Consider the following 19,898-nt stretch of genomic DNA (forward strand, 5'->3'; position numbering starts at 1 on the left):
CCTTACACAATTGCTAAAACATCCTAATCTAATTGTGATTGGACATGAGAGGGGGAGGAGTACATTTTTTGAGAGCAATATAAAACATTACTCTTAAGTCCAGTAAGGAGTTCCTGGTTTTACACAATGTTATATCACAGAAAACAAAACATGTACTAATTGACAACAAATTTTAAAGGGACTCTGATTAGGCATTTCATTTACACAGAACAAAAGCTGCATAGCAACATATTGTTTTAGGCTTTAATACTTATTTTATCTCTATCGGTGTGTCAGAGCAATACATGATATTTATAGCTGCATAAAGCCATCTGAACTTGACAAGACCTGAACTATGCCACAGCTGCAAAGTTTAGATGCAAAGAGAATAGTTTTAATGGCTTTGTGACTCCCTGAATAAAAATAGAATCAAATTCTGAAGTGCCTTAAAATTCCCACCTCTATGGTGATTCTCTATGTGAATCGCTTTGCAAATCTTTAACACCAAGGCTCTTGGCCAACAGCCTATCTTCGCATTCCAAAAATTAACAGTATTGCACCAACTACAAGCACAAACAAGCTACAATTCATCAGTACCATTACTGCACAATTTGATTCACTCTTAGTGTTCAGAAGCAGTTGAAAGAGATAGTTCTAGCAGACAGATTCACACTGGTTCAGTGAGACACATTTGAAGGCAGCCGTCTCCTCCAGGGCATTTGGGTAGTTTTACAGCAGTCTTAATGGTCTGTTTACTGCTGTTTAAAAAGAGAAGTCTGGCTTATAATGCTTCAATAGGACTTCTCATAAACTACAAGAGGCTTTTGGACTTTAAAGGGATGAGTCCAGACATGCTAATTATAGTGGGAGGAAAGAGTAGAAAGGGGCCGGCTACAGAAAGTCCACAACAGTCATGGTGTGTTTGGAGTGTGTTGGTGTGAGAAACACCCCCACATACACAATGCATTTTATTCACACACTAATGTAAAGAATAAGCTCTGCCAAGACACAATGCAGTACAGTTAAATAGACATAGTAATCTAAGCCCTGCATATTTTAACAGAATTTTAAAGTAGAACCCATATCTTCCATAACTGCAAGATGATTACAGAGCTCTGGCATTCGCTTCAACTCGGGATGAATGACCCTCCTCATGAATGAGTATAGTCAGGAATATTCACTTTCTCTCTCTCTCTCTCGCTCTCTCTCTCTCTCTCTCTCTCTCTCTCTCTCTCTCTCTCTCTCTCTCTCTCTCTCACTTTGATTTCTCATTTCCTCTCAGAAAAGAATTTCAGAAATGTCAAGCTATGGCATATATGCTGAATTTAAAATGAAGGTAAAATATCTTAGTTGCACCCAAAATGTTCAACTAGAAAGGATTGAATGGGATTTATTTGTGCTTACAAGAGGAAAGCCAGCACATTAATAATAGAAGATAAAACTACAACAAGCACATACTAAACAACACAATGCCTCCAAATTCCATGATGCTCTGCTTCATCTGTACTATGTATAATCAGTGATGTAACAGAAGCCATGTGCACTATCACCCTGCCGAGCTGCAAGCAGCTTTATCAATTATAGAGGACACAGAGGGGCGGTAGACCAAACACAGCTTGACTAAATATAACCAAATATCATACGCATGACGAGGCTCAGCTATTTTTAAACCCAATTTATTCATACTATTTCACATAACTCTTACTCACTGATAGAAATCATTTGCACATTCTTAAGGCATGGTAACATTTATCTTTGCACACTGGAATTCCGCAGGCGAAGGTGGCGTGGGCCGATACAGAGCGCGTGTGAAAACAGCAAAAAAATTATTGCCAAGCAGCCTTTTTAATGCTGCTCTTTATACTTTCAGAGAGTGAAGTTAAAAATAAAACTATTCATATTATATAAATATTATGATATCCTTGTCCATTGTGAATATTCAGTGTAGCTGTGTGTGAAGCACCGCCCACAAAGAGGTCACTGCCAAACCAAGCAAATTCTATTGGTCAATCTGGCGAATTCACCTGTCAAAGTTCACCAAACTTCGCACGAAATCCACAAAGGGAAATTCTTCACCACCAGAAGTCCACTAGGTGAAATTCTCGCATGGATTCCCATTGAGATGACTGAATTTAGCCAATGGAATTTTGCAGTGCAAAGGTAAATGTGACCATGCCTTAGGACAAGACACATACTCTACACAAGTAGATAAATTTAGAAGAAAATTATTGGCCAATGCGTCAAAAGAATGCAGTCCCACTGCACATTGTTACGTTATTGTGGTGGGAACAAGCCACAGCACTTAAGGAGATGAAAGAGTTATCTTCAAATGACTTGCAATTAAATCATTTTACAATTCATTGTTATTATACAGACAAAGATTTGTAAATATGTTTGTAAGATCAAACTTTTTATTAAGATACAATTCAAACTGTTTCTCTTTCATGACAATGTTCGAACTGAAAAAAAAAAAAAATTACCATAGAAGATGAAGATAAAGTGAACACCTTGAGGCAATGCTTAGAATGAACAACATAGTCTCATAATAACTTTTTTTAATTCATACGAGATGGCAAAATCAAAATATATCATATGAGCAAAAAGTACAACTTTTATTCCAACAGAAACTAACCGATCAACAAACAGAATTTTAAACTGATCCAATACAGGCATTAATTTTAGCTAGCCTACAATAAAACACTTATTATAAGAAAGGAAATATCTACGAACAAATTATGGTTACTCGTTACATATTTATTTATACAATACAAATGATTGGTATATGTCAATATACTTTAATAGGCTTCCCTCATTAAGTTATTTTCCAATCAATATAATGGTTAGGTTTAGGGTTTGGACTTTCTGGCTAGGTTTACGTTTGGGTTAGGGGTTATATTTAGGAAAATTGCAATAGCATTTTCCATTTTACCATCTCATTCTATTATTGGCTAGTTGATTTTACGAACGTTCCATGATTGTCAGACGTCACTGGTGGGCAATGGTATTTCCGGTCTAAAGTTACGTTAGCTTCATCGACGATGCCGGTAACTGTCAGGTAAGACTAGGACCAGATAAACATGGCTTTCTACACCAGATCCCTTCAACATCTGCCAAGGATAACGATAAACGACGTACAACGAATAATTCAAGCGTCATCATCGGCTCCCAAGAGCAAGAGGGAAAAGGGTTTCAAGATAAACGTCTCTTCATTCATTGACAGTTATGAAGGTAAGTTATGCTATGTCTTTAGCTAGCTGCAGCCCTAACGTTAGCGATGATTCTAGGTGACGTTAGGCTAGAAAGTAACCTTTACAAAATACTTATTAAACGATTAATTTTAGTTGTTGGTCACATGTGGTTTATTATATGTTCATTTTACTATCTGACATTGAATAAATGTATGGGCATTTCTTCAACAAGGGGCACTTTTAGGATTGTGAAGTTGAATAAAAAAACTTGTTCAAAAGTCACGTAACACAGTCTCATAAGTTTAAATAATTTGTCTAGTTTTAAGGTCTGTAAGAGGACAAACTTAGATTACAAGAGAAGTTATGAGACTGTGTTAGTCTCATAACTAAGAAGTTATGAGTTATTCTGTTTTTAAATAACAGCATTGAAATGTCATTTCCACCACATCTCAATGCTGTTACTTAAAAACAGAATAACTTATGTCAGTCAAGAATTGTCTAAGATCATTTTTGTAACTACTTTTATCAGTTTTTCCACAATGTACAATAATTATACATTTGTCAATGAGATAAATTAACTGCCCTAAGGACCAAACGGTGAACTGTACACCTGTCACACTCTGAAATATATCATCTTAAAATCCACGATCCCGGATCCGGGATTTAAAATTACGTCAGTAATAATGTACTTCCAATTTTAAATGTATGCGGAGGAGTTATAAGCTCATATCTGGTACCATTTGAAAGCTTAGAATGTCTACTTTCTTGAGATATGCATCACTTTGGCATTTGTTTTAGACTAAGTAACTTATTTACAATAAATTACATAGTTCCACCCATCAAAAGTCGTGTCATAATTATGTGCGTTTTTGAATACGCATATTTCTCATATCGCTCAAATATGACGCACATGTACAAACCATGTATCAAATGAAAGCTCTCATTGCCAGTAAGAAGTTCCAATAAGTCTTTTTATTGAGGTATAATCACATATCTAATACACTTCGAATGAATCATGAAGTATACAATCAACATTTGTAAACATACAAGTGAAATTATTGAATATTTGCCATGCTACTCGCACTAGACAGCACAGTTAGCCACAAATGCTACATAATCCTTTACCTTAGGTTATTCTCTGCAAAATGAGCCGTTTTTCAGTGTTTTCTGTGGTTGTGTGCCCAAGTAATCCCTCGAGTGCAGAAACACCACAAAGTAATGTTATATGATATTCAACAATCCAGGAAAATATGTAAACATCCGATCCGGATAAAGCATATATTGCCGTAAAGCTTAGACCCTCTGCTTTCCGGGAATGTCTCTCAAGATCAAATAGACCAATCAGGGGCTGTGATATTGCATCCAGACTGTGAAGTGATCACTAGGTAGGTTAGGTGCGCAAAACACACAGACGCGTCTCACCAGACACCAGAGCGCATATTTACCACTTTCAACAGTGTTTTATGTAATGACAAAGGGTTTTCTGTAAAATTACACTGGGATTTCCAAAAAAAGGTAATATTCCTCCCTTCAAATAAATTGAAATAGATATTAAATAAAACATGATACAGACAAAATTCCTTTTTCAGGTATTTGCTGACATCTAGTGGAAACAGCCAAAACTGTCTGCTTGCTGCTAGGGTTTACAGGGCTTGAGTTATACACTTTCAAAAATGAATTTATATAAAAAAAATCAAAAAGCCTCTTTTTTTAGGAGGGTTATTACTGTTCAGACAACATATATTTAATTTTTTTAATTTTTAGCAGTGTTTTATGCAACTTCAAAGGGTTTCCTGTAAAATGACACCAAAACTGTGTATTTAGGCCAAAGTATGTGGGAATGGGAAGCTTTTTAATTTGGGTAGGCCAAATCCAGGCGGAAATCCCCAAAAATGGCAAGGATCTTATTGGTTTGGGCAAGAGCTTATTAGAAAATAAATGACTTGCATTTTTATATTAAGTAGAGCATGATCTCGTAAATTGTGGATACATTTTTAATGTGTGATGAGAACTTTTTTAATATTTTTAAAAAATGTGTGTGGTGATGGAAATGACAGGGTGGTGGTGGAAATGACAATGAGTTAACGTGAATGTAGAGAAACAGTGGAGATGTTTATTAGAAAAACAATTAAACTCATCACACTCCGTAAACTCAATTCACAAAGCCATTAAACATAACCACAACTGTTTTTAGTGTAGTGCTGAGTTTGATGTATACAACTGATTTGTCTCACAGATGAACGGTTACAGTGCATACTGTAAATAACTGACACAACTGATGGCAAGGCAAAAATATAAGCAATAAATGATGCAACAAAATTGAATTTACATTCTTCTAAATGAAATCAATTAATATAAAAGTATAATTTAGAAATAAAAAGAATATTATAATCTAAATATAAAAAGTATTGTAATTTATTATAATATTATAATATAAAGAGTATTACACAAATCTACTCTTGCAATCCATATCAATTGTACTTTGGTCATATTTTTAAAAATGACATTTATGGTTACAAAGTACATAAAAGTGCCCATAGTCTAAGAATCACCCATATACTAATGACTTGTGTTGTTCAGTTACATGTATTGACAGTATTTGGTTATCACCAGTATCAAGTAAAGATCTATAGACAGGGAGAGTCAGCATCCGTGCTACCTGTCATAGATCTTTGAGGAAACATGAGAAACCTCACACCATCAGAGTAGGATGAAAGACAGTTCAGTAGTTCGTCTGATCCAACCAGTTCTGTTCTGGGGCTTCAATTTGGCAATGATGGGTTAAACTGGCAAACAAATGTATAATTACCTAAACAAGTTGAACACTGTGGAAGCGGGGGCGTGGTCAAGCGCATGTCCGGGAGAGAAAAGCGGTAAGGGCGCTTACACCTGAGCTAAAATTAAGCCTAACACCTGTGTCTAATTGCAGTAGCGTGAGGAGAGCGGATAAAAGCCAGAAGCCACAGAGCATCGAGAGAGAGAGCCCGACAACAAGGCCAAGAATACCTGTCTGTCATAGACATATTTATATATACGTAAATTAAGTGAAATAAAGCTTACCCCTTAAGCTGACGCCTGTTTCCGTCCCTTCCTTGGTCCGTTCTACACTGGTGCCGAAACCCGGGAATAGAAGGAACACCTTTTTTCCAAGTTATGGAACAGAGTCGCCCCATAGAGTCCTCCCAGCTGGCGGAAGTCCTCCTGTCCCTCGCTACTCTCCATCAAGGCCACCAACAATCCCTGCTTGAGCTCCGGCAGGATCAAGATCGACGTTTTTTCGAGATCATGCGGGCTCAGGCAGAGGACCGACTCGCTATCCGGAGCCTTCTCAGACTGCGTTGGCCCCAGCCGCGACCCCGGACACCCACGCTACGCTACCCCCGCCCACGTTACAGAAGATGGGGGCAGCAGATGATCCTGAGGCCTTCCTCGACTTGTTCGATCGGACGGCAGAAATCTGGGGCTGGCCGCCCGAACAGTGGGCAGCCCGCCTAATTCCTCTCAAGTCCGGGGAAGCCCAACTCGCGGCACAACAACTGCCGGCGACAAACCTCCTGGCTTACTCTGACCTGAAGAGGGCCATTCTGCAACGGGTCGGTCGGAGCCGGAAGAGAATCGCCAGCTCTTCCGGAGCATAAAGCTAGAAAAGTCCGATCGCCCGTTCGCGTTTGCTCATCGGCTCTGGGACGCCTGTCGGCGGTGGCTGCTCGCCGGGGACCGCGACGTCGAGGGAGTCATCAATCAGGTGGTGCTGGAGCAATTCGCGCAACGGCTGCCCAGGAGAACGGCGGAGTGGGTCCAGTGCCACTGCCCGGCGTCGCTGGAGGCAGCTGTCCAGCTTGCGGAGGACCACTTGGCGGCGATACCGAGGGCGGATAAGCCCTCCTCCTCTCTCTCCCCTTCCCCTGTGTCTTCCCCTGTTTTTTTCCCCTCCCCTCTTCCCTCTCGCTCTGCTCTCTCCCCAGGGTCCGTTCCTGCCCCGCGCAGGCGTGGAGGATTCGAGAGACCAACTTCCCGGCCGTGGGAGAGCCCGACTACCCCTTCCCCGTCCTTCAGCCGCTCTCCTCCTCAGGTGGGGGCGCCCGCCAGCACAGGTGCGGCCGTGGCGCCTGGGCCGGTCTGCTGGAGGTGCGGAGACCCGGACCACTTCCGGGATCAGTGTCCGCTGATGGAAGTAGGGACGGTGGTGCGGGTCTCCGATGTCCCGCAGGCTGTCCCCGATCGGGCTGGAGCGTACCGTATTCCGGTAAGGATTCAGGGGGGTACATACCAAGCTTTGTTGGATACCGGCTGTAACCACACCACCATCCACCAACGCTTGGTTCAACCCGGGGCTTTGGGCTCAGCTAAACGGTGAGGGTGAGGTGTGTGCATGGGGATATTCACAAGTATCCCATGGTGACTTTGGCGATCAAATTCCGGGGAGAAAAACATAGTGTGGAGGCAGCGGTTAGTTCCCGCCTCACCCTGCTTGAAAGTGAAGAGATGTGTGATGTGCGATGCTTTGGCGGGGGAGGCGGAGCCGGGGCCATCCTCGGCTGCTCCGAATGACAAGGGAAGGGGCGAGGTTGTCGGCCCTCCTATCAGGGAATTCCCGGAGGGGGACTTCCCCTTGGAGCAGTCGCGGGATTAAACCCTTAAGCACGCTTTTGACCAAGTGAGAGTAGTCGATGGTCAACAACTCCGGCCGGGTGTCGCCGCTTCATATCCATATTTTTCGCTTATTAAAGATCGGTTGTACAGAGTGACGCAGGACGCTCAAACAAAGGAGGAGGTGACACAATTGTTGATTCCACGGAGCCGCTGGGAAATGATTTTCCAGGCGGCTCACTATAATCCTATGGCCGGTCACCTAGGGGAACGAAAAACACTTCTCCGTCTAATAGCCCGTTTCTATTGGCCGGGCATTGGCGGTGACGTCCGCAGGTGGTGTGCGGCGTGCCGTGAATGTCAGCTGGTAAACCCACCGGCCACCCCAAAAGCGCCATTGCGCCCTCTACCATTGATCGAGGTCCCCTTCGAAAGAATTGGGATGGACCTCGTCGGGCCATTAGAACGGACAGCACGCGGGCATCGCTTTGTGTTAGTCCTAGTGGATTACGCGACGCGATATCCGGAAGCAGTGCCTCTGAGCAACATCTCCGCATGTAGTGTTGCAGGGGCACTCTTCAAGATAATCTCCCGGGTGGGGATTCCGAAAGAAATCCTCACCGATCAAGGCACGACTTTTATGTCACGAACACTCCGCGAACTTTACGAGCTCTTGGGCATTAAATTGATTCGCACTAGCGTTTACCATCCACAGACTGATGGCCTAGTGGAACGATTTAATAAAACGCTCAAGAACATGATTCAGTAAATTGCATACACGATGACGCTTAGAAATTGGGATAAGTGGCTGGACCCCCTGTTGTTTGCAGTACGAGAGGTCCCACAAGCCTCCACAGGGTTTTCCCGTTTGAGCTGCTGTACGGGCGACGCCCACGCGGGGTCCTCGACATCATCCGCGAAGCTTGGGAGGAGGGACCTTCTAATAGCAAAAATGAAATTCAGTACGTTCTTGATCTTAGAGCAAAACTCCACACACTGGGGCGACTAACACGGGAGAATTTGCTCCAGGCTCAAGAACGCCAACGCCGGCTGTATGACAGGGGTGCTCGGCTACGGGAATTTGCACCGGGAGATAAGGTACTTGTATTGCTCCCAACATCGAGCTCTAAATTACTCGCCAAGTGGCAAGGACCCTTTGAGGTCACACGACGAGTTGGGGATCTCGATTATTAGGTTAAACGTACTGATAGAGGGGGCGCGTGTCAAATATATCACCTCAACCTCCTGAAATTGTGGAGAGAAGAGGCGGCCTCTGTGACGTTGGCCACGGTAGTTCCGCAGAGGGCGGAGCTCGGACCGGAGGTAAACAAAGCTCGCAATCTCAACACCCCGGTTACTTGTGGAGACCACCTCTCACCGCGTCAACTCACAGAGGTTTCCGATTTACAAATGGAATTTGCAGACGTGTTTTCTCCTCTACCGGGCTGTACAAATGTCATACAGCACCACATCGAGACCGAACCGGGCGTGGTGGTACGTAGCCGCCCCTATCGTTTACCCGAACACAAAAAGAAAATAGTTCAGGAGGAATTAGATGCGATGCTTGATATGGGCGTAATAGAGGAATCCCACAGTGATTGGTCCAGCCCGGTTGTTCTTGTTCCGAAGAGCGACGGGTCTGTTCGTTTCTGTGTGGATTACAGAAAAGTTAACGCGGTGTCTAAATTTGACGCGTACCCAATGCCCCGTGTTGATGAACTGCTCAATCGGTTAGGTACGGCTCGGTTTTATTCGACCTTGGATTTAACAAAGGGTTATTGGCAGATCCCCTTGACACCAATGTCCCGTGAGAAAACAGCCTTCACGACGCCGTTTGGATTACACCAATTTGTGACGCTTCCTTTCGGTTTGTTTGGGGCTCCGGCCACGTTTCAGCGACTCATGGATCAGATCCTCAGACCTCACACCGCGTATGCCGCTGCCTATTTAGATGATATTATCATTTATAGCAATGATTGGCAGCGGCACATGCAACATCTGAGGGCCGTCCTGAGATCGCTGCAGCGGGCGGGGCTCACAGCAAACCCTAAGAAGTGCGCGATTGGGCGTGTGGAGGTACGGTATCTGGGGTTCCACTTGGGTCATGGCCAGGTGCGTCCCCAAATTGATAAGACCGAGGCGATTGCGACTTGCCCTAGACCCAAGACCAAAAAGGGGGTGAGGCAGTTCCTGGGGCTGGCTGGCTATTACATACGGTTTGTGCCTAATTATTCGGATGTCACCAGCCCGCTGACTGACCTCACTAAAAAGGGGGCTCCAGATCCGGTCCAATGGTCGGAGCAGTGCCAACAGGCGTTTACTCAGATTAAAGCTGCACTTTGTGGGGGGCCGCTTTTGCATACACCTAACTTCTCTCTCCCCATTGTATTACAGACGGACGCTTCAGACAGAGGGCTGGGGGCGTACTCGCGAGGTGGTGGAGGGAGAGGAGCGCCCGGTGCTGTACATTAGCCGGAAGCTCTCCTTGAGGGAGACCAAGTACAGCACCGTAGAGAAGGAGTGTCTGGCCATCAAGTGGGTGGTCCTCACCCTCCGTTACTACCTGCTGGGGCGGGCCTTTACCCTCTGCTCGGATCATGCCCCACTGCAGTGGCTCCACCGCATGAAAGATACTAACGCCCGGATCACCCCTTGGTATCTGGCACTCCAGCCTTTTAAATTCAAGGTGGTCCACAGACCGGGGGTGCAGATGGCTGCCGCTGACTTCCTCTCCAGAAATGGGGGGGGGGAGTGGTAGGCAGGCCGGATGACGCCCCGGCCTGTGTCGGGCGGTGGGGGTATGTGGCAGCGGGAGCGTGGTCAATGCCCGTCCGGGAGAGAAAAGCGGTAAGGGCGCTTACACCTGAGCTAAAATTAAGCCTAACACCTGTGTCTAATTGCAGTAGCGTGAGGAGAGCGGATAAAAGCCAGCAGCCACAGAGCATCGAGAGAGAGAGCCCGACAACAAGGCCAAGAATACCTGTCTGTCATAGACATATTTATATATACGTAAATTAAGTGAAATAAAGCTTACCCCTTAAGCTGACGCCTGTTTCCGTCCCTTCCTTGGTCCGTTCTACAAACATCTTAGACAACTATCTAGCTAGCCAAACGTTTGAAATAGGTAACACTATGATGACACTTGCTTGCCCTATTAGTGTTCTAGTACACCTACCATTCCTATATGAAATCCCAGAAGCTGGTTATTGAGACTGTTGCTTTGCTGTTTATATTGTGTTGTGTTTAACTTACTTTCTTACTAACCCTAAAGTAATCTCATTCTCTAACTCATAGTAGCTAACTTGAAAAATAATGCAAAAGGCACCTTTGACTTTGAGATATCTGATCAGTTTGTGATCTCTGCAGATTATAACACCTTTTTGTTTTTTAAAAGATTGTCCTTGAAGACTCCACCCCTGTTCAGCTCTATGAGGTCGAGTGCTCCTGTGTGGCTGGCAGAGCCTTATGCAATCATAATGTTGCATTACTGTATAAGACTGTACAAAACATGTGTTTGTGTGAAAATCAATGTTAATGTAAATAGTTCTCTTTAAGAAATGCACATGTATGTACATAAACATCAAACCTATACAAGGTACCTTTTGTTATTATGAATTCAGTGTTAGTAGTTATTAGATTACATTACATTTTATTGTCATTTAGCAGAGTACAGGTACAGAGCCAATGAAATGCAGTTGACATCCAACCAGAAGTGCAAAGAAGCATTAAAGTACTGTTGAGTACTGTATTATGTGCAGTTATGTGGACTAGTTATCTACAAACTCATAACTCATACAAAATGTCAAACGTTGCACCACAATGTTTATTTACATAGTTCATCATTACAAATCTATACAATGTTACAATTATAGAAGCCATGTTATTGTTGAGTGTAGTATGACAGCTTGTGTCTTTGTATAATAAATGTCTGAATTAACTCATGTATTTGTGTTCCTCCTGGCAGTGTAAAAGACAATAAATGACAAATGTAAACATTGTCAATATTTCAGACAATTTTCTGAAAGGTATATCACAAGATACAAAAAAAACAAACAGCATAGTAAATTACAAAATATATAAGCAGTATATGGAAGCTCATAGAAAAAAATACAGTCCTTGGCGCTGGTAAACAAAAATTGTTCCACTCAAAAAGACATGGCACAGCTCCTTGAACAAGTTTTCGGCGTCCTGTGGTTGTTATGATGAAATCTTCTAGCTTAAAATGTCGACTGCAGACCCGGGTGTTATCGGTAGGAGTGAAGTTCTCGCGTCTTATCTTGACTAGCCACTGAGCTCGTACCTCAGGCTGATGCGGAAAACGATGAAAACTTACTTCAGAATTATACCTTGATGAAACGGCACATCGAGGAACACTACAATGTAATTTAGAGTTGCCAATTTGATACTGATATGTAAGACGTTTCTTAGTTACTGATAACATTTTACCTACGGTACTCACTGATAGCTTGCCACTCACTCTTCAACATCTTCATCGGAAATACCGGTAGTAACCTAAACCGGAAGTCCCCCCGCCCACCACACAGATTACGAACGTTCGTCGCGTCACCCTGTGCACAGAGCGAATTATGAGTTGTCATGAGAGCAGGTTGGAATACAACACATACTTCCATTATATTCCAAATTCCATTCTGACACATTGCGGAACACAAAGACAAATGAAATCAAGTTTGCACAGACAGAAATATTCTGATGCATTTTGGAATGCACATACACTAGAATAGAGTATGTTTCAGGAGTTAATATTTCCTTGTCTCTTAACTCACTGTCAGAAACAACAGCTCTTGCTCTCCTGTGGTGCTGCCTTACACTGACTGTTTTGGTTGAACAGAATGAAAAGGTAACCGTTTTGCACTCACTCACTCTCTCTCTCTCTCTAACTCTCTCTCTCTCTCTCTCTCTATTAGCTTCATTTTCCCTCTTGCCCTCTCTCGACTCACTCTCTCTCCATCTCATTCCATTTTATTCTCTCTTCCTCCTTTTCTGAGGCTGGTGGTGAATAATAAGATGTGTATGGGTGTGTGTGTTATCCCAGATGCACTAGCAGTCCAGCATGTTGTCAGCGGTGTGGATTTCAGACAATTCCCAGGTCATTATTGTGCCTCACTTCTTATTTGCAGGCTTTACCCACAAAAACAACCACAGCAAAGGCTTCCAGCTCTGCCTCAGAGCAGACCAGCTACAGCTAAACTTGCCTCAAAAACAGCACAAACAAGTCATTAAAACTGAAACAGAGAGGGAGAGAGGAATGATGTTCTGAGGGGAAGGAAGAGGGAGAGAGAGAGATAGAGGGAGAGAGATAGAGAGAGAGAGAGAGAGAGAGAGAGAGAGAGAGAGAGAGAGAGAGAGAGAGAGGAAGACACTAGTGGCTGAACCAACCCTTTATGGTGTGGATGTTGAAGCCATGCACTGTTGAACTGTTACAAATAGATTTTGAAATATTTTGAGAAAATGTGAGTCGTTCTTGCCGGTGCAAAACTCACTACTATGAGGTTAGGTTGTGGGTGCTTGCCAGGGTATATCTATCCATTTGCTAATATGTGTCCAGTTAAGCGTTTTTAACATGTTGCTATGCTTTGCAAGGTGGTTCCTAGAATGTTCTAAGTGGTTCCTATGTGATTGCTTACTGCCCCGGTCAAAAGAGCCAACTTTCAAGTCTCTATGATTCTTAAGAAGCTCTAACACCCAGTCAAAGGATGTAGAAAGGAAGTCCTGCCTTACAGGTAAAAGAGCCAATCACCTTTTAGATACAGACATCGCCAGTCAATCAACTTGCTAACGTGCATGCACATTAGCTATACAAGAAAGGAAAATTATGTGTTTTAGCACAATTTATGATTCCAATATTATAAAATGTTATAATAATGTGTAAATGTTGACTGGAAATAGCCTCCCGAGAGTGTTCCAAAGATGGCCGACAGTGACAATGGTTATTGGTTGGCGCAAACCCCTTCAGCAAGCACCACATATTGACTTGTAGCTAATCGCCTCAGTACAATCATTCTATAAATCCGATCGGTTGCTGATGTCAATTAAACTGATTGCTAAAAGACATTTGTGGTTCAAATTCTGACAGCTGTGGATTGAGTTCGGTCAATAGATTGAGATGTTGTCACATGACAGGAAATGGGTGCTTTTCTTTCTGTTAAGTGAAGCTATTGCAACATGCCATAATACAAGGCAAGCGAGAGCAGCTGGCTGCCATGGCAATGCTCCTTTGAATCATAAGCACAGAAAGAGGCCTAAGTTTTGCTATCTCTGCACAGACATATTCAGGACACACTCATATTTAAGTGTCTCTTACAAATGAGTTGTGTACTCTCACATAGGGTGTTTCTCTATAGGGCTGCTCTGTTTCTCTGCTGAATGGCCTGAGTAAAAACCAGTGTTTTCCTTTGGGGTTTGGCATAAGCAGCTGCAGAGAGGGTGATAAAACTGTTGTATACAGGACACACACACATACACAATCACTCAACACAACCATACAGAAATATACACATTCTCACAGACACACACTCTTAGAACACAAACAACCTTTCCCATGCATCTAAAGCATGCTGTCCTGCAGCATATTTCATCATTAAATTTCAACACTTAATCCTGTGCTCCAGTGGCATCAGCACTCACATCAATTCAATAATCTGCATTTGATCATGCACATATGCACAAATCAGTAAAACTGAAAGAAAAAGCAAAATAAGAGAGAGAAGGACATAGAGGCAAAGAGACACGTCCTAAGGATAGCGTGACATTTTCCTCACCAGCACCCTCCATTCACAGACAAATTGAAACCTTTTCCACCAGCCATCACCTTCGACAACCGGCAATCTGGGCCATCATCCTGAAATAACCCATCCATTCTCTCTCTGAGCAATTTTACAGTGTCTGAATTCTGCCCTTTGAACTGTGCATCTCCTCAGTGCCGTCTCCAAGGGCCGAAGAATTCACTTCAGCGAACACCTCATGGCTACATGCACAGAACCTCATCAGATAAAACATACACACACTTTGCCTCTCCTACGCACAAACACACACTTTCCTTGCTCTCCCTCACACTGGGTGCTATCAGCCAGACTTTCCGTGCCAAGTTTGCTTCAAGGTTAGCTGCTCATTGTATTGAGTGAGTGGCTGAGGTTCTCTCAGTGGAGGGCTGGCCTACTGGATGCATTATCACCTCAGTGGTGGATGGAAGCAGGGGAGCTCATCTGACCCTACTGGTCTTTGCGCACCCCTAATGTCATACACAGTGCCCCGAATACCTCACACGAAAGGATTAGGAGCCTGTTGACTAAAACACTTGGCCATATGGCCTATTTATTATATGTAGAGAGTGAGAGAAAGGCATCATTAGTTGTTTTTTTTTTAAGAAGGATAATGTAGAGGGGGGCCTCCAAAGCTCAGCGAGTATTGACACTGACTACCACCCCTGGAGTTACGAGTTCGAATCCAGGGCATGCTGAGTGACACCAGCCAGGTCTCCCAAGCAACCAAATTGGCCCGATTGCTAGGGAGGGTAGAGTCACATGGGGTAACATGGTCGTGATAAGGAGTTCTCGCTTTCAGTGGGGCACGTGGTAAGTTGTTCTTGGAGTGCGGAGAGTAGCATGAGCCTCCAAATGCTGTGAGTCTCCACTGCTTCATGCACAGTGAGCCATGTGATAAGATGCGCGGACTGACTGTCTCAGAAGCGGAGGCAACAGGGTCTTGTCCTCTTCCCCCCAGATTGAGGTGAGTAACTGCGCCATCATGCGGACCTACTAAGTTATGGGAATTGGGCATTCCAAATTGGGAGAAATGGGGATCCAAAAAAAAAAAAAGAGACGTGTTGGGTTCTGTTACAGTTCGATGTTACAGTGCCGGTCCTACCCAATTTGGCACCCTAGATGAGACCTTCCAAAATTTTTATAGAATTAAATACATCACAAATGGGTAACTTAATCTAGCAAAAACAATATTTGGAAGAAATATACATGTGCATGTTATGGCTTCTTAAGTAGGCATCATAAATGGGTATAACCATATATAGGAATAAACCTAATGTAAAGTGCATGTAAGATAAACCATGTGGTCTAAGAATTTTATTTTATTTTTAAGCAAAGGCATGCTGCCCTAAAGATATATGCACATTGTAAAGTTTGTTTCACAGCAGTGGCATTTGTAGGCTTTCATCATTACTGGGGAGTCTGGGGCCCATCTATTGTACCATGATGTTGTAAAGGAGTCTGGCATGTTTTCCCAGGAGACCTTTAATTAATAATTTATTTATTTATTTATTTTTGCCGTAATTTCTGGTGATTTTAGGAGCCTCCTTTGAACATTTTCTTTAGTAGCCTACATATATTGTGTAGCATTAATTAAACTATGGACTAGAGACATATTGATACCTTTTCACTTTATACAGCAAAATATGAGGTTAATCAAATACATTTCTTAAAAGCCTACTGTGGCAGTATCATGGTACAGTGATGGTAGGCTACAATATGGTACATCCTTGGTATTTTTGCATTATATCATGGTATTTATATGGTAGGCTACTCAAAGGAACGTGTCTTTACCTGCAGGAGACAATTGTTCACAGACTGCACTCACATATGACGATTAAATGCAGCTGCAGACTTTGTTTAAATTAATTGTAATTGTCTATGACTTGTTCACAATGGCATACTATCTATACCTCTCTCACTGTTTTTGCCAAACACAGATATGACAGAAACAGTAAGTATATTATGGTAGTAAGTCATTTAGTACATGGTCTATATCAGGGATGGGCAATTTTGAAGGGGACAAAATTTTTTCTCCTTTCTACCAAGGGGCCGGATTACAAATCCACACTCTAAAAATGTAAAATAATATAATTATTTTGTAACTTGCATTTTTATTAAAACATGCCATTCACATGTACAAATTCATGTTCAATTGAAAAGCAATATACTTCAGGCTTACTCTTTCAATAAAATGTATCTCATTTGCAACAGACAAACACAAATGAACATACAAACTTTTCAACCCCACCTCATAAAACAGCTTATAGATATTAGTTAAAATCTAAATATTATCATCTGTAACAATACTGGATCCAAGAATATAACATTTCAGTGCATTAATACAAACCATTTCTGCACCACAACTCAATGGACCGAACAGTCCCGTGCATCAGAGAAAACTCAACAATCAGTTGCATCTCAATCGCAACATTTCTTCAAATTTTCTCCCACTTACAACAACTTTTTCACCCCCTTGATGCGATGCCTCCCTTAGGCGGTCATCTATGCTGCATATTGGGTTGACCGGCCCTAGTTCATTCTCTCTATTACAAATACAGGACATTTTTTCATGCCAATGCAAAAAAAAGAACAAATGATATGCATTAGGAATGTAACTGCTTATTTTGCATAATTTATATTTTTATCATGCCTGCGCATAGATCCTTATGAGATATTTAGTTTTGTCTTGCAAGCCTGTCACCTCAAAACTGTCTTAATGAGTAGCATTTCCTGGCATCCTATGTCATTATACAAAATCCCCACAAATTAAACTGTACAGTAAAAATTCACATTTACAAATTATTATGATCAATACTAGGGCTGGGTAAAATTACGGATTTTCGGATTAATTGCAATCTTCATTTGAATCCGGATATAAATTCTTAAAATCCTAAGGTCGATCTTTTACTCTTTTTGTTTATAATTTATTTTGTTTATAATTACAGTATATATGTTAGATATAATGAACTGAACAGTTTGGGCCATGTTGTTAAATTATAAGTCTCCCTATATAATTTATAGAACTAGTTGAGAGAGAATCTATTTCATATGTAAGCAAAATGTACATTATAATGGATACATATTCCAAATGAAGCAGTATCAATTCAATTCAAAATCGAATTGAGACCTTTTGAATTGGAATCAAATCAAATCAGGATATCTGTATCAATACCAATCCCTAATCAATACCTTTTTCCTTCTGGCATTATTTGTTATTTGACATTCCCCAAACTCCAAAAAGTTTCCCACTGGTACTGTAATTACGACATTGTGGTACCATTCATATTCAAATTCCAACAAGACAAAGTCAGCATGAGATTGAGTAACAGCAATGACAACTTTCTTTAAAAAAAAATAGAGAAAAAGAAACATATGTATTAAGGGAGAGAAGGATGAATGGATGAATGGACTGAGGCAGAAAGAGTGAGATGAAGGAGAGTAGGTTTGAAATTCCCAAAACCACATCTGGTCTGGGGGTTCACATCAGTGCCAGGGCCCCAAACAACTGCTGCAGCAAAAACAGCATATTTGTGTTTTTAGCTCAGTATGTTTTATGCTGATGACTGAGTGTGTGTGTGTGTGTGTGTGTGTGTGTGTGTGTGTGTGTGTGTGTGTGTGTGTGTGTGTGTGTGTGTGTGTGTGTGTGTGTGTGTGTGTGTGTGTGTGTGTGTGTGTGTGTGTGTGTGTGTGTGTGTCATAAAATGTGTCTGTGTGATATTCACTGGAGGGTTTAAAAGTTGTTTACTGCTTTTCTCTAGGGTTTGACTACAGCTCTGTCTTTTAACCCGATGAGACAGAACAATCTGCCATTGCATATCCTCTCTGAATCAATCAAACAGATGATGCTAACTACACTCAGAAAACCGTAGCTATGCTAAATGCTGTGAGCCTTGGATTATCCTGCTTCAAATTTAAAATAAATAAATACCTGGTCGGGATTCGGCTTTCATGTTCCATGTTAGTAATCATAGTATGAACATTTGAATTGGTTTGAAAATACAGAAATAAAATTTCAACATATAAGATCAATTGTCAAAGCTAAACAAAGTGAAAGTAGATGTTTCGTTAGACCATCATATTATCTTTATTATTTGTCCAACATTAAATCTTACCAAGTGTACATTACCTAGGGTTTTAGTTTTTACCAACCATACTGTTGAAAGAAGCACAGGTGTTAAAAATGCTCGAAACAATTGCTGCCAATTGTCTGCACATGGTTATTGCACAAACAGGGTCAGAGTTGCTACAAATAATATTTACTCTAAAACAAGCTTGTCATCAGCTAGTAAACAATTCTCGGAGTGTAGCGTGCCAGCAGCCTATAAATCACCATCCATTAAAGACAGTAATAAACTAATTTTAATTGATTAATGACTGCGAATGAAGACTTTTTTTCTTCTTTTGTCTAAACCACAGCAGTGACATCATCTGCTTTTTTCCCACAGAGATCTGCAATCACCGAAATGGCAACTAAAAGGTTTTTGTGCAATTGTGTTTGTGTGTGTGTGTGTGTGTGTGTGTGTGTGTGTGTGTGTGTGTGTGTGTGTGTGTGTGTGTGTGTGTGTGTGTGTGTGTGTGCATGCGTGTGCCTGTGTGCATGTTTGTGAGTATGGTTGTCCCTCTGCCTAAAAGAGAATGCATTGTGTTGTCTGTCTGTTCCCAAGGGATTTGTTTGGCCATAGGCTCTTGTTCATATTTGCAATTTGGTGTCTGTCTGATTTCATCAATCACGGTCTCTAACATAAGCATGTTTTAAAAATGGAACATTCTCAGATGTAACAGTCTCTGGGTATTAAGATATTCCTGATGCATATTTCCTCTTCTTTCTGCAGGAACACATTTTTGGGATAGGACTAGTCTGGTTTTAAATCAGCCAGATCCAACAACAAAACATGCCACCATAATAAGAATCCATCAAGTTGGAATCCTGCCTTTTGGCAAAGATTTGTCGGTAACGTCAACACCCTGGAGGTTAAGCACTTGAAAAAAAGGGGGGGGAATGATACTCTCGTTCTCTCTCCCTCTCTGTCCATCGTTTTCTATTCTACTCTATCTGTCTCTCTCTCTCTGTATTATAATGTTATTTTCTGCTCAGTGCAGTGTCTGGTTGGCCCTTGCATTCGTCTCAGACATGGCTCCTCAGAGGCACAGTCAGAGAAGAGGGGTGCCAGGCCGAAAGCCTCTACACTGCATCATCCAATTACCCCCAACAGCCTTTGCCTGAACAGGGATTCCCATGGCCCTCTCTTCCCACCTCTCACTGAGTCGCTTACCAACGGTTCCTCTCGACAAACGTCAGATACAGCAACAGAAGATTGGCGAACATGAAAATGGTTATGAAACTCACTGGATCTAATGT

At 42.1% G+C, this 19,898-nt stretch overlaps 1 protein-coding gene across 2 annotated transcripts in view; it reads right to left on the minus strand.

Annotated features, from left to right (window-relative positions):
- Positions 1-19,898, minus strand: part of LOC127638792 (plexin-A4) — a 322,817-nt gene that overhangs the window by 257,250 nt on the left and 45,669 nt on the right. The window lies entirely within an intron of this gene.

Source organism: Xyrauchen texanus, chromosome 47 (assembly GCF_025860055.1).
Source record: "Xyrauchen texanus isolate HMW12.3.18 chromosome 47, RBS_HiC_50CHRs, whole genome shotgun sequence".
In the NCBI taxonomy this organism is placed as follows: domain Eukaryota; kingdom Metazoa; phylum Chordata; class Actinopteri; order Cypriniformes; family Catostomidae; genus Xyrauchen; species Xyrauchen texanus.